The sequence below is a fragment of the Rana temporaria genome, chromosome 6, assembly GCF_905171775.1.
Source record: "Rana temporaria chromosome 6, aRanTem1.1, whole genome shotgun sequence".
In the NCBI taxonomy this organism is placed as follows: Eukaryota; Metazoa; Chordata; class Amphibia; order Anura; family Ranidae; genus Rana; species Rana temporaria.
This window is the reverse complement of record NC_053494.1, coordinates 192,254,445-192,271,318: the sequence shown is the minus strand read 5'-3', so window position 1 is coordinate 192,271,318 and position 16,874 is coordinate 192,254,445. Positions and strand designations below refer to the sequence as shown.

General features: G+C 41.4%; 1 protein-coding gene across 5 annotated transcripts in view; it reads right to left on the bottom strand.

Annotated features, from left to right (window-relative positions):
• The window catches only part of ZEB2 (zinc finger E-box binding homeobox 2), a 171,671-nt gene that overhangs the window by 111,362 nt on the left and 43,435 nt on the right, over nucleotides 1-16,874 (bottom strand). The gene's annotated exons all lie outside the window — the stretch shown is intronic.

The following is a 16,874-nucleotide window of genomic DNA, read 5'->3' as shown; positions in this document are numbered from 1 at the left end:
AGGGCTTAAGTCTCCCCAGCAGGGACATGGACAGCAATAAAAACCTCACAAGGCTTGTAACCCAATACCTCTCTAGCCAAAACGAAAAAAGTGTTTCAGTTTTAAGTAATCTTTAAAACCATCCAAATAGGCAAACATTTTGTTAAAATGCAACAAAACAATTGATATTTCTACTAAATATCAGTGTCTTCCGAATAGGCGTGCTTGCGGATCAAATATACTTTTGCTGGAGGATGTATTCATCAAATGCCTAATAACATAGATGACCATTTCTTTTAACAAAAGAGTCATTAGAGTAAGAAACATTAACCTGATTTCACATTGACCAAAAATTGTACAGCCAGCAATAGTAACCTAAAACCAAGAAAGCTCTAGAGTTTCAATCCTGTGCAGAGATAACACATGTGGATATTGCGAGTCATCACAAAGAGCCAACCACCAGCACTCAAGCAGATCAGTCACAACAGATGTCCCAACAAAATATGGAACACAAAGACATTAGGTTGCCTTTTGTAAAGAGGAAACCTTTGACATAAGCCATTTTTCAGCTTGAAATGAATGAGCCTAAAAACATCCTTAAAACTTGACATGAAATCAAGGGCAAAAACATTAATTACGGCTTCTACAAAGAGGTTAAATCTTATATAAATATATATATTTTTAGTAAAAGCTCCATTTAGGACAACGTGTACTTGTGTACCTTTTCCCCCCAAAATTAGCCAATTTAGTCAGTTGTCTAAATGTTCCCATAACAAAAGATAACAATAAGCCAGGAACATTGTGGGCCTTGTTTGTTTATAACTGACCTGAGCAGGTCAACAGATATCTGTATGGAAAAGGTAATGCTATAGTGGAAGATTTGGTGAAATAAGGCCTACATGAGCAATTGTAAGTGGTTCTCATGTAACAAGTAATAATGTTTCCTTTTGGTCAAAGAGGAGATTAAATACCTTTATTGGTCAGATATAGCCATCCCAATGGGTGGCCAGATCTCGTGATTGCAGTCTAAAAAATAGAGTATTGCGTAAACATATCTGTTGCTGTATGATCAGCATAACAAAAACTTAGCCTCGTTATGGGGTACTTGCATGTCTTCTATCTAATGTTCCATGGTGCCTTATCTCTTTTGGCTGTAAGGGCTCTTTCACACGGGCGGACCATATGTTTGCTTTTTCATCCATCCGTGTACGGATGAAAAAGGGACATACATTGGTACCTATGAGATCGCGGGTGTCAGCGGATGAACATCTAAGATCTCATCCGGGTCCGCAATCCTCCGATTCTGCAGACGGAGGAAAACTCTATTTTTCCATCCATCTGCGGATCGGGTGAACACAGACAGACGGTCCGTGTTCATCCGACCCCCCCCATAGGGGAGAACGGAGATCTGACAGGGTGGTCCCTGCTGATCCCCGCTGAGCAAGCGGAGGTTCACGGGGCAGATCATCACGATCCGTCTCGTGTGAAAGAGGCCTAACTCTCTAAAAGAATATTCTAAATAAAAGAATGAAAAAAAAAACATAGCCTATCACAGTAATGCACACGTTTGGAAAATCCGACAAGTAAACAGTGTTTTTTTCCCGACGGAATGTTGGTTCAAACGTGTGTTGCATACACACAGTCACACAAAATCCCGACCGTCAAGAATGCGGTGACGTACAACACTACAACGAGCTGAGAAAAATGCAGTTCAATGATTCCAAGCATACGTAAAATTGATTCCGAGTCATGCGTAGGATTTTTATGCGTCGGAATTGGCTATACACACGATCGGAATTTCCTACCAAAACCTTTCTTGTCGGAAAAATTGAGAACCAGCTCTCAAATTTTTCTTGTCGAAAATTCCTACTGGAAAAGTCCGATGGAGCCTACAAACGGTCGGAATTTCCGACCAAGAGCTTGCATCGAACTTTTCTTGTCGGAAATTCCGACCGTGTGTACGCGGCATTAGCTGAAACAATTAGCTACTTGATAACTGAGTGCTTCTTGACATAAATATTGTCTTAAATCGCAAAATGGCTTCTCTTAAGTCAATCCTGAGAACTTGTGACATCACACAGGTATGAACTATGAACTTAACAATGGTCCACGTTTTTCTTTAAGTTGTTTGACGTCCACGCCAGACATCTTATAAGGGATCTGGCAGAAGAAGTGTTAAGAGGCAGCACTGATGAGAAGCTCTATTATTACAGCTGCAAAGCTCTTGGATGAGACTGATTGATTAAGACCAGATGGATGGCTACACATAGGTGTGACAAAAATAGACGTGCATTGCCGACATTCCAGGCATTGTCCTCCTAGAGCCGGGGAGGTGGATGGACCATGGTTGGACCTTTGGATACCTCCTGATGGGATGAAGAATGGAAGAATGTTAATGGCACAGTAACTCTTCCACTCCTTGGGTTTAGTGACACTGGGAGGACAATGAATCATGCTGGACCCTCTTACAAAACTAACCTCCAGTTTTACCTTGAGGATTTAAAATAACAACCATCCTGGATAAATCTTCTTGTTCAAATAAAATTGTATTTTTCCTTTCTAATCCTTTTTTTCGGAATTGTAACAAGTTTTGAGTTTTGAATGACGTTATTTTTGCACAAAAATTTGTTTTAGGCCCATTTAAGGCATTAGGCAACGTAGGCTATGTGAAAAACGGAGAATAAAGAATAACAAACACATACTCTTCTAAATTCTCATCATACACTAGGAGTAAAACTTAAAGTGGTTCTAAACACTTACATATACCCAGTGAAGTGGCTGGTCTCAGGTAATGAAACAAATCCTACTACATAAGTTGTACCTGTTTATCCTCAGTGTTCTCTTTGCTACATCTGTTCAAAGTCCAGAATATATAAAGCTTGTCTGAGCTGTCAGAATGAAGGGGGTGGAGAGCTGAAATTACACTCTGCAGAGCTCAGTGAGGTGAGCTCTGAGAGCTGATTGGAGGGGAGGGAAGAGAAGAGAAGGGAAGAGAAGGGACACCCCCATCCCCCCCTTCACACAGCACACAGGATCAGATCTAAGGCTGTCAATCAGCTGAAGCTCCCTCCCCTGTCACCTTTTTTCTCTTGTTGTCAGGAAAACGTGTCAGAAGTGACTCATGTTGAACGAAGAAGCAGACAGAAATGGCGCTTAATGTTCTTAATTGAGACAAGCACACACTATAGAGGGATATGCTTTTTTTTTATATTTCATGTCTCAGGTTTACAGCCACTTTAATGCATGAGTTACAATTGGCCATTCCTGTATCATAGCCATTAGATGCTAATCAAATGCACTACTTGGAACAGTGGTTCTCAACTCCTGTCCCCAGGACCCACTAACAGGCCAGATTTTAAGTATTACCTTGGGGAGATGCAGACTAGAATACTGCAATAACTGAGCAGCAAATGATATCACCTGTGATGTATTTCAGTTATCCTGCAAACCTGGCCTGTTAGTGGGTCCCGAGGACAGGAGTTGAGAACCACTGACTTGTGTAAGAAAATGTAATTAGGCACGCTATCCTCACACACGAACATTTTGTACCCATGAGACTCACAGCACTTGTAAGGTGGCTCCATTTTGGCATTCATCTTGTTGCCCCATCAGTTACATTTTCAACGTAGATATAAACCCAACCATCAAAATATCATATAAGCTTTACCACGTTAATTTGAAAAATAATATCCACTTTCGAAATCTGGAATTTTCATTCAAATAATACCTGATATTCCTGCCAAAAAGGTGTTTGTTCAGGCACTTCCTGAAAGGGGTGACAACACTCTGTCCTTATTTCCCATTTGTGCTCCTGTGTTGTCCCCCTGTCACATGGACTTCGGATAGAGACAACAAGTGGCCATTCCAACCCGCCTTGAGCAAATGGTCTACCATTGTCACCATGAGCAAACCTGCCCTGAGAAAAGCCACACAGCCATTGCTGTAATACATACAGAAAGGAAGTGGCAGTAATGAGGAAGTAGAAGATCAGCAGCACTGAGATGCAACATGGACTTAAAAAAAGGTGTATTGCATTTTAGGTCATACCATAATTCTCTAAATGGCTCTGAACCGTTCTCGAGCAACATTCCTTTATGTCCAAGCACACTGCAGCATCCAGCAACATAGGAGACCCTACAGATAACACTGAAATGTGTGATATAACCGAATGGAGGTAATGAACAATCTGATTTTAGAAAGGCTGCAACTTTTCCTGGAGAACACCAGAAATCCGCCAACCGCCTGGAGATGCTCTGTAACTTCTTCATCACCCTGAAGCTATTAGTTGCAGCCGTGACAGACAACTCTTAATTGTCACAGCTCTCCTGAACAGAGTTTACCCCTCATCCCTTCTGTGCAGGGCAATGCAGCAGATGGACCATTCTGTGTAACTCCATTACCTATAGCCCTTCCATTCTCTCCTCATGAATGTTTTATTTACAGGAGGGCAAAGGTCCGTCCAGGAATAGGCCTCAGTGCTCTGCCCAGCCCCCCCCCCCTTCCATCAGTCTCCAGCAGTCTCAGTTCATCCCAATTGCTCTCAGCATGACGTTTTCACTAATGTTCTCTCCAAGGCCTGAAACTGTTACCTACTTGTTATAAATCTTCTCAAGTTTCACTACGGACATTCTGACAGGAAGACTCCTATTGGTTGCCGGCCTAGTAAATCTTACTCAGGGCCCCCACCTCTAGAAAAGGGCATAAGAGGGCAAAGTCTTACCTGACCCTCCTTTATCTAAAATACTGTTTTATCTACAGGATGTGTGTGGCAGAAAAAATGGCCAGGCCTGTCTGAACGCTCCCAGCAAGCCTTCTACTCATCGCCAAACAAATAAACTGACTAAAACTGGCCATACACAGCTCGACTTAAATCAAATTTCTGCTAAATCTGCCCGAAATTCGATTTATTGGGGGCCCTGCAACCAGAAAAAGTTGATCTAAAAATTGACCTTGCCAGGTGGAAAATTATCAGCTGAGCAGCAAATGCATCCTTTACAACTATCCTTAGACAGTTATATAGTATAGCAGCAGTAAGGCCTCAGGCATATGATCACATGTAAGTAGCAATGGAAGGCTGTACGCTAGCTGTACATATGGGTATGGTCGCCATTCCCAGAAGCTGCAGTTCTCCGACCACTGGTAGTATACCGCCCCCTCTGTAGTTCCTAGTAAAGTTAGTTGGTGACATAATTACCGCTTGTTGTAGTGAGCAGAAACGGGCGCCTTAGACTCTCGGTCTGACCCGCCTACTTTCAATGCGTCGATTGGTTGAAAATCCAGGAGGTCTGTCCCACCCTCCATGACTGACTTGACTAAAAGGCCAAGAGTCTTCTGGTCTATATTGACCACCATCACAGGTTTGACTGAAAGGCCAGTAGTCTTCTGGTCTGTATTGCCCACTATGACTGGTTTGATTAAAAGGCTGTCTTACCCATTATGACCGGTTTTACTGTAAGATCAAGAGTTTTTCCGATGTATATCATCCACCATGACCAGTTTGTATAAAAGGCCAAGAGTTTTATGGTCTGTCCAACCCACCATTGTTAGTTTGACTAAAAGGACAAGAGTCGTTCAATCTATATCATCCACCACGACCAGTTTGACTAGAGTAGTCTTCAGGTCTGTATTGCCCACCATGACTGATTTGATTATAAGGCCAAGAGTCTTCTGACTTGTCCCATCGGTTATGACCGGTTTGACTAAAAGGCAAAGAGTTTTCTGGCCTGTCCCACCTACCATGATTGGTTTGACCAAAAGGCCAAGAGTCTTCTAGTTTGTTCCATCATGACCAGTTTGCTTAAAACCAATGCAATATTTATCGTCTACCATGACCAGCTTGACTAGAAGGCCAAGAGTCTTCTGGTCTGCCACGTCCATCCATGCAGTGTGCCGACCATTTACAATTAAAACTCCCTTTGCATGATAAAAATTGTAGTTACTCATAGTGGTGTTGCACAGTGATGTACTCCCCTTCATGATATATTGTAATCATGAAGAAAAAAAAAGACAAAAGTACATTTAGTTCAACCAATAGATTGAGTTAAGCAACTTGTGCTTCGTCTAATTCTGGACATTAAATCACATTGATATCTTGTCACATGAAACAAAATTTTTACACCAGATTGGAAAAGGGAATAAGGTATTGTACGAAAGCCAGACATTACCTTTGAAGAAACCCAGTCACACTGTTAGTCCATAAACCACTGACGGCCCTGTAGTTTAGTTCCTCTTACAAGGTTTTATGTCATAACTTTACTGATGGAACTCAAGTTCTATTTACAAAGTAAGGTTAGTTCAATAACAGTGTATCATACCCGTTCAACAAAGGCGTGCCAGGAGGTGATCATTAAAGAGCCATAATATACAGTAGCCAATCAGGGGTTACAGCACTTAATCGCAGATAACTGCACTTATATTCAAATATATGTACATTAATGACTAGCTTGTATTCATGTTAAGTTTGTGATACGTTAACTTGGCATTCATGGGAGATCCTCCCCGCGAGGGCTTGACTTACTCAATAGATTGTAAGCTCCCAACCCCTCTTGTCTTGAATCGTATTCTAATTGTACTGTATCCCTTTATTTTGTAAAGTGCTGCACAAACTGCTGCTGTTATATAAATCCTATATAGTAATAATAATAATAATAATAGTATGGTAAAGAGCATTCAGCAAAGTGCTATAAATGGCAAGAACAAATCAAAATGAATCTTTCACCGGCTTCAGTAAACTGGAATCAGATTGGTTGCTGCAAGTTACTCCACTGTATGTATTGTCATTACTCCACGCTACAAATAAGTAACAAATACTGATGGTAATGTCAAAACAAAACTACAAAAGAAGTCCTCCAGGCAAATATAGAAAACACAAATGAATGTAATTATGTCCTCATTAAAAAAACAAGTGTCCTCAGGGTTGTAATTAAAAAGGCCATTAAGGGTCCTTTTTTTAAATGCAAGTTGTGTAAGTACCTGAATTTGTCTCCAACCTCCTGTAGCCCCCTGCACAGCAGCACTCAGACTAAGAGAGGGAGGGGCTATGCTTGTAGCCAATCAGGATCTACTTCATGCATATCTGCTGGCAGAAAGAATGAGTAGAGTGACGCTGCTACCTATTTCCTGTCCAATCAGCCTTCATGGAGATGTCTTGGCCAGTCTTCTTGACCAGGCTGTGCTGCTGCTGCTGCTGCTGCAGCAGAGGTGAAATATAAGACTGTACTGTCTGGCAGGGTTACCAGAATTACATTACTGGCTATACAGAATTACAAATCATATGGCAGATTAGTTGTACTATTTGTAAATATATGTGACTGCTTGCCTGGAGTTAAGCTTTAAAATTTTCCTTCTTCCTACTCTGCCCATAGCTTTACCTTGTATGAGGAATAAGGGATTGGGCTCCAAATTACTTTATTTTACAACCTGGCTTTAACAGTCCCATTGTCCTCGTGAACTGGGAGGAGGCCCCATGAAAGGTATTCTTTATGAGCTAAAGCTTTTTCTTTTTTTTATTCTTTTTTTTCTTTTTTTTTAAGTCTTGAGTTATAAATGACTTGATGTCAAAGGTGCGGTATTTCACAGATGCCTGGGTCAGTTGCCGATTTCGCGCTGTTCTTGATATTAAAAAGCTCAACACATCTCTCGTAGCTCCAGGCACTGCAGACGGGAGCTGAAAGGGCATCACAACAAGAGAACCATACTTCCTGTCTCAACTTTGGCCGAGTAAATAAACACATTAAAGAGGAACTCTAGTGCTTTTTATGTTTTTTTTTCAAGGGAACTCCAGTTTGCACACTACCAGTGTGACCATTTAGAAAATAATTTAATCCATAGAAAAACTTTCTATTTAGTTTAGGATAGAGTAGGGAATTGGCAATAGCCCTCAGATTTTGGTTGCTGTCTCTCGCTTCCTGTTGAGCAGATTTTATTTAGGTATTTTAGAACATCGTAAAAAACTAATTCCAAGGTGCTCACGGCATATCACTCTTTTTTATTTAATTATACATTCCAAAGGCTAAAAACAAATAAAATTTGTCCAGCCAATGAGCGTTTCTTTTCCAAATCGCACGCTTTCTCAAGGCACTTGGACATTTGCATTGTAAGACTAGGTTAACGTTAAAGATGTGTGCCTTGTGTATGGTGGCTGTTGCTGTATTCACTGAAACTATACATTTTATTACTCCCTTTATACAACAGAAAGCACCAAACACCTAGAGCTGAATCCTATAGTTCTGACTAAAGTATAGTAGTGAGTTGCCCAATTTCCATCTCTTCCATTCATTAAATGATCTGTATTCTTTACATTGAATACAAGGTGCTCTGTGACTGGAGGAATATCAAAATGTCCTCTCCTTTAATCACAGAATGTCTTTATGAATAGAATAATTTATGAATGGAGGACGTGTTAAGTGAGTGGCTCGCAATCAACGGTGTACTCCAGCTGGAAGTATAAGGCTAGGTTCACACTTGAGCTTCAAGCATTTTTCTTATGCATGTTTGTACACACGTTTTCAGACTTGAGCAACTTTATTTTTAGCCAATGGAAAGCTAGTTACAAGAAAAAGAAGAGGCAAGGAACCAAGCAAAGTCTATAAAGCACATCCTTAGCTGTTTTTCACTTGCTCCCAAAGTCTATAGGGACCAAAAACATGTGACCCTGCCCCAAAGAAGCTTGTGTTTTTTTCCAAATTTCGAGCGACAAGCTTCAAGCGTCACAGTGTAAACAGGCACCATAGGATACAAAGGGAATCTTTATGTCGAGCGCTGAAGAGCTTCTCAAAAATTAGGGTATGAACCAGGGCTGTATCTCAGTCTCAGATGTTTGGTGTGTTCTGGGCTGCCTCTCCATTTGAAAGCCAACGTCTATTTCTTCTAGTAATCCAAATGCCACCACAGTGCCCACCCACCTCTGTTTGCACGTACCAACAGCCCTGAAGAAGTGGGATGCAATTCCCCGGAACCATGTTGGCTCGATTTGTACATTTTTTACGTTTGATAAGATTGTGATTCTCCCACCAAGTATGGCATTACTCTAGACACTGCATGCACCACCCTCCCCTTCAGTTATCTGTACTACACATCAGAAACTGAAAGGGAAATATGTCTAAATTGAGGGGGGGGGGGAATACCCAGGTGTTCCCATTGGAAGATTTTACTCCATTTCGGGGTGGAAACTTCTAAAAATGTTGGATTTTACATATTTAGTTCTAGTAAGAATGGACACCAGGATATATAGAAAGGGGACATTGACCTAGAAGGGGAAAAGGTTGCAATAAAAACACAACAGTGGTGCTTATCCTTCCCAATCCTACCCATAAGTAAAGAAGGCTTTGGTTGTAGATACCCTTTAAAATAGGGGTCTCAAACTAGCGGCCCTCCAGATGTTGCCAAACTACAAGTCCCATGAGGAATTGCAAAGCTGACATTTACAAGCATGACTCCCACAGGCAGAGGCATGATGGGACTTGTAGTTTGGCAACATCTGGAGGGCCACCAGTTTGAGACCCCTGCAGTTTAAATAGTAATATGTTATGAGCTGGGGAGTTGGTCAAAAAGATTTTGCACATGCTGTCTATCATTCAAAGCAAGTCAGGAACTCAGAAGCAGAGGTTTTGCAATGGTCTCCCCAATATATAAAGTATTATTCCCTTCCAGAACCCCTCAAAGACAAAATACACGTTCTGGACTGGCTGACTATTAAAATGCTCCTTGACTACAGATCACCAACTGTTTCGATAACACAGTTGTAATTACTTTAATTTTTAAAATACCACTTGGCCTTCCTTTTCTGCTTCCACCCTCCTCTCTTTAAAATATGGAAGTGATGCAGAAAAGTGCGTGCATAGCAAACTGCATTATTACAATGTTTAAATATTAATTGCGCCACTGTGTAGTAAAGATGATCAAGTGCAAGTGTCAGGTAGTTTTTTTTTTCTTTCCGCGCAACAATATTAACTTCTGTTTAAAGTTGTTTTGTTAGGAAGAAATCCGGAACGCAGCAAGTTTAGCCGGGCCGAGTTAATTTGTGTAACGTTTAAGCGTATTTATTTTTATACGGCAAACCAATTTTAGCCATAGCACAGAACAACTAGGGTTTCATGTTATGAAATGCCTGTAATCCATCACACCCTTGCCGTCAGAAAGGAAAGGCGTACAGTTGCCGATAAATCTGCAATAATCACATTTTATTCTTGCAGAGTCATTTTTTTCTTTGCCTTTTTTCCTGTTTGTGACATGTTGACTTAGCTTTGTGTTTATTTTTCATTAATTTTAGTTCTTTTTCCGTGTTTTACTGGCTGTGCCTAGTTTTTAAGTTGACATGGGTAATGTGTCCACAAAATGTCTCCAAGTGTATAGAACACAATGACCATCGGAACAACCCTAAGGGCCATGTCACACCAGCGGTCCTAATGCTGACGGCAGCTTAGTAATCCTGTTGCGAGGGGCAACTTGCCAGCAACAGGATCACTAAGAGTATAGACACCTTGACCAGCAAGGTGATGCTCCATCATCTGCAAGCAGAATTCCGTAGCTAGAAAATGAGCAGAGCTGTAGGAGTAGGTGGGTGTTCTCTTGACTTCTTAGATGGATAGGCACACATATTATAGTTGGTTTTACACCCCTATGTTGCGGAAACACTTATATTACTGCAGTAACATGCCTCACTGAATTGTGGTGTCATTCATTTTGAATGATACCCCAGCACACAATGGCAATGCACTTGTGTTGTAGTGCGCCTCAACTCATGGAAATGTATAATAGTGCGTTGCCATGTTTAGCATTAAAAAAAGAGTGATCTGCGATTTTAGGCATGGTAAGATTCATTGGCAGCCCATTCATTTTGAATTGACTTCCTTAAAGTGGAGCTAGACTTACTTTTTCTTCAACAGTCCCCGTCCCCAACTGTGTTCGCATCTTTATCTTGGTGCCAATCTTCAGACATCTTCATTGGCCGGCATGGGATGACGGTACTCTTGCACATGTACAGGAGTCAGTCATCCCTGGCACTCAGGGACAATGCTGATGAGATAACCTGAGAATCTCTTAGGGACCCCCAGGTCACCAGAACTTGTGTCCACGTTGGAAGATTTCCCTAATATTACTTTTCTGGGGACAACCCAAAATGTGGGATTTTCTTTTACATTCTCTTTCACCGATAAACAGGACATATAGAGAGAGTGAATCTCCCTAACGGGGGCTCAGACAGCAATAGCAACCTTCTAGGTGTTCTAATTCATCTCCACTCTGTCCAAAATTTTAAAAAGTTTTACATTTAGTTATACTTTAATGTAGGGTTAAACTTTAAGCCTCTTCAATCGAACATGCAAACATTCTGTAAAGTGCATATACCCACTCACTGAAAGAAGGCCTCTAACTAGCTGGTTGGTTGACTGCTACCAGGCTTTACCGGCTTCCTTTCGGAGCTTGCCAGCTCGTGTCTCAGTTCTAGTGTTCTCTTTTCACATTGAACTGAGATAGATAATTATAGCTGCACTACATCATTACAGCGCTCAAGAAAAAAGACGCAGCTCAGGTGTTTCGCAGATCCAACATCTAAGGAATATAGAACCAGCAGATGGGGAGACAGATGTACATTGTTAAGTGAATGCAGAAAGAATTCTATTAACGTGTACCGAAACCACCGTGCCATGATGAGATCAGGCTGCAGGTAAATCGAGGAACAGCGGGGAGTAGGCAGGCAGTATAAGAGTTAAAGAGGAGCGCAAATTAGTCTATTATTACTGAGTAAAGCATCAGCAAGAGCAACAAGGACAAGGAAACACAGCATGCTGATTGGCTGCTCTGGGTTCCTGAACTTCTTTGAGCTATTAAAGTGGACCTGTACTGTAATAACAACCTCCCATCTCAATAGTCTTTCTCCGGTCTACTAATAGACCCTGAACTGTTTGAATATTTTTAAATAACTGATCTTACCAATCCTTATGGTGCTATGGGAACAATTAGCGTGGAAGGATACAAAATAGAATAGAGAAAGTCCTAAAGTAAAATTTACCCCAGACATTCTTTTTAGGCCGAGTTCACATATGTGCGGCCGCGGTTTCCATCCTGGGGTTCAGTGCCTTTCTGTTCCCCGGTTCAGGTGCAATTTAAGTCCAAATTTTTGCCTGAATTCGCACTTGAAACGGACACAAAAATGCACAGGACACTTTTGGAATTTGCACCACAGCCACCCCTGACATATGTAAATCGGCAAAAACAGGCGGTTGATTCACGTTTTTAGCAACCCCCAACTGCCTACCTGCAAAATAACATGCAAAATAACATGTACATGTGTACATGGTTTGTACACATTGCATTGGCCACAATGCTTCACGGCGTGACAAAATTAACTCATCTCCCTTGCCAGGCGATTCTGCTTGCCAAACCATGCCCATTGAAGTCAATAGGACCGCAAAATAACCGTTTGAGGAATGGTAGTATCACCTCTTAAACACCTGCAAACCATTGCTCATCCACCATGGTGGATTAACTTTCCGTCACCACTGTGAATGAGGCCTTAACAATGAAGCAAAGAAGATCAGGTTACTGAAGCCTACATGTCAAAAATTAATCCAACAATGGTCTCTCTGGCTCAAGGACTTGAAGGCCGCATGCAAAACTTTTGGTGCATTTTTTCCAGGCATTTTGTGGCACATTTTTAAACATTTTTCGACAGCATTTTCCACGCTTTTTGGAGCTTTGGCGTTTTGGTATTAGCCAACAGAAAAAAAACTATCATCTGTTACATCATTGCTATGTGTTTCTGCTTTCAGATGCTTCAAAAATGCACCAGTCTACCCAAATCGAGCTACAAAAGTAGCTCCAGAACTTTTTTGTTAGCTTTGAGCAGTGGAGATGTAAACCACAAACATGGCGGTTTGGAGCTTCCAGCTACAACACATTCGGGTGTGAATGGGGCCTAAGTAGTGAAGCAAGGATGACCCTCACAACCCCAGATCTCTCACTTTTGAAAGACAATTCAGCAATGGTATCTCCCATATATCTATCTTGATACATTCCCTTTAAACGCAGGTAACATCTCTCTTTAAAAGAACAGCCTTTTAATGTTAACCAGACTGACGTTTTTTTCCTTAACTGCAACCGACTGTCGTTCCCTTGGCGGGTTACAATTTTTAGAATCGCTGCAAAAAAAAAAATGGATCAAAGATTCTGAATGACTTTGAAACTCCATGGAACTTTATAGAGAAGGAAAAAGGCACTCAGGAAGTCATGGCGGGCCGCGCTCTGCCATTCACACAGGCAAAGGCAGGATTTTTCCACCTGAGACAGATTGCGACGCATGTTCGAATCATTCATGCACATGAAGCAATACACAAGTTCAGTGTAAAGCCACTTTTAAGAGCTCGCTGGGCTCATCCTTCTCTTGTACAATATACCTTATTCATGACGGAACAGTGCGAGCCTAGGTAATTACTTGAATCAAGGTGGCCTCAGAAGTGTTTAAATCTACAAGGACACTTAGAGCATGAATAATGCAAAATAATTTGCATCTAAATTTTTTAAGTGTTCTTTATTCAAAAACTAAAATGCAGTTTCGATTAAAGTTTGATGAGTGAAAGCTCAAGATTTCAGACCACTGTGAAACATCTCCTATTTGTGAAAATTATTTCAGACAGTGGAAAAGGGACAAATGAGATAGAAAGAGAGAGAGTGAAAAAAAAAGAAAAACTTGCGGGATTAGGATATGATTCTTTCAAATGTACTTATTTTCCGATGTCGTCCGTCGGCGGTGACATGGATTGAACTTTGTTCTGTGCAAAAAATGCCACTTTTCATTTCAGAAAGCAGAGATTAGAGGCCTGATATATCTCTAGAACAAAATGATCTCCTTTAGGGAGCCGTGTCTTTCCTTGCAGATGATTAAATCCATATGATTTTGGAAGAAAAATATTGTTTAAATTAGTATTGTTGCCGTTTTTTTATTGCTATGGCTCCGTTGCATTGTGAAGAGCGTCAGACAGAGTTTTGTGGAGCTACATTAGTCGGAGAAGAGGAGCTTACTGTCTATTAGTTTTTGTGTCTCTGGACATATGTTTTTTTTTGTTTCTGGTGGAGATGACCCACTCTTCTGTGCTACGCTCTCTGACACACCTTGAGACTAGAAAGGGGGACATTTTAATTGGGTAACAACGCCCAGCTAGCAAAATAACAGCAACCACAAATGTGTAACCATAATTTGAAACAACGTACCACAGAAACATTAAATTAGTAGGCAAAGTTGCAACAGTTTAAATACGGCACAATTTCTCAGAACGTAGAGGCATTTCAGGATTGAGGATGAGATTTCAGGCCTCAGTGTCTCAGAACTAAAGAAATGCCCTGACTTATGGGGGGGTATGCTCTAGGGCCTAACCAAGATATAGTCCTGTCCTGCTCCGCTGGCCAATGGTTCCCTGACTACTGACGGCTGACGTTGGGGCCCAAAGGTCTGAGTTGTAGCGCTGCTCTTTGTAATCCCACAAAATGAAGTACAGGCAGTCCTTGAGTTACGGTACATACATCTGACTTACATACGACTCATACTTACAAACAATGGGAGACAACAGGAAGTGGAGTGGAAATCTACCCCTAGCAAGGGAAATTCACGCCGGTAAGGGTTATCATGGGAAAAAGGAGTCTCCGCTGAAGCTTTATCACCAATCCTGGTTCCCAAAATTTTCAAAATTCAAATTAATGCCAGTATCCTAATCTGGGCTTTCATTTGCTGTTAAGTCAAAGACTGATTGACCTACAACAATGGCCGCCTCAACCATTACTTGGGGCCTCTACTTTGATAAATCCAACTTCTCAGATAAACTTATTTTAAATATATGAATGGAGGCAAATCATTGCCCTTTCTATGGTAAAAAGGAACAAGGAACCCCCCCCCCCCCCCCATGTGCAATGCATAGTCCTTGGTGGTCTAAAAGCTTTCTGTAACCCCCTCAATGTCGTCCCCCCCCCCCCATACACAACTGAGTTCATGAGTTTAGACTGCAAGAAGGTGGCCAGTAGTAGCATTCAATCCGGGCTCTACTGAAACTTACTGACAGGAGGAGACAGCAATGCAAAGTCATAACTTGCTGTGTGCTGATGTCTCTACATTCTCCAGTAAACTGGCTGAAGGGCATGTACTTAAATTATATGCTTATAGATTAGATGATCAGCAGATGAAGGGTCAGGCCACAAAATATGTTTTGTACCTTTAAGGCAGTTATATTATTTCTTATATAATTGAACAAGCCAAGGGAGAAGACTCAGAGCTCTGCAATAGTCAACTTATAACACATTGCACCACAACCTGAGCCAGACAGCCTGGCAGACCCAAGTTGAGTAAAACATGGTTTTAGCTCGCAACATCCCTGCTGAGGTGCAATCCTCAGCAATCCTCAGCCTAACCACTAAAATGAAAGCCAATGTCACTTCATGTAAGGCCACATTATTTCAAGGCACTGCAAATCAACATTACTTTTTGTTAACCCTTTATCAATCAGAAAACAAGCCAGGAACCACTCACTTATTTAAAACAATTATAACCCAACGCATTTATGGATATACAGTACAATCTAGCACACATTGAAATGTTTGTTGCAATCTTGGACAATCAAGTTTATCTATATCTGGAAGGCCGTCAGTTTGAGACCCCTGCATCTAGAGCTTAGTAAATGAGCAGAAGCTCTGCTAACTTCCATCATCCAATCACGTGCAAGCAAAAATTTCCTTGCACGTAATTGGGCACTGTCTATTTGCCTTTAGTAAATCAACCCCTAACTCTGAAAAACACTGAAAAAATGCAGCTATTCGACATTTATGAGTGATTTTGAGACATAAACTTTTGTGGGAGTATTGTTTTGCTAAAAAAAAAAGGCTTATGCAAAAATACTGCAAAACGCAGAATTCAAACAATGACGCATTCTCCACCAAAAAAACTCGCAGAATTCTACAGCTAAAGCTACTGGCGCTTTTTACAACGTCCAGTGTGCATGAGGCCTAAAGCAGACGCCATGGCTGGCTTTATTTTGGGAAGAGGTTTGCTCTTCACCATGCTGCCTCAATAACAAAAGCAAATTCACTGATTGACTTTACTAGCTGCCTGGAGCCGCTGGTTAATAGATAAAAAAAATAAAATGTACAATATATCCTCATACTTCTGTGGGATACAATAGCAGCGCGATACACTCTATCAGCGTACGTTTAAGAGCCGCTCGCTCTGTATTCCCACACGATCCATAAATCATGATCTCACTTAAATGGGAAGAAAATGAAAGTTGACATCATTATTCCTGATTCACTACTGGAGGTAATTCTGACATATTTTCTCCTTAGCACTGTAAATAAAACCTGGCTGTAGTAAAGGCAAGGTCAGAGTGTAAACTGCCAGTGATTTAGCAAAGGTCACTTGAGCCGGGCTTAACAGTCCCATGTAGTTCAGGTGGGGAGAGGCCTGCGAGGGGGTCACGGGGGCTAAATAGGAGATTGACTGAACACAGACATGGAAGTCTACAGCCTCAACTCAATCCACCGCTTACAAGAAGCTTTGTGACAGACTAACACATGTCCAGGATCCGCCGCACAGGGCTCAGGGAGACTTGCAGGAGTGTGAAGTAAAATTATATCCTTTCAAAGTTTTTTTTTTTTTTCCTCCCTCCCCCCTTTAATTTAAACAATGGAGACCTTTCTGTTCGACTCAACGAACAAAGATTACCCCAGCAACGGACCCCCTGCCCAGCAGGTCACCTATATTTGCGACAGTATGTTCCTTTTCCCACGCTAACCCCGGGGCTCATTTGCATAAGGTCTCTGTTGTGACAATTAGTTTCAGGTGAGGTGATTTGTATGAAGTCGGCGCGCAGCGATGCACTAGTTAGGGGGCTCCCCGCTCCTGGCTCTAATTGCGA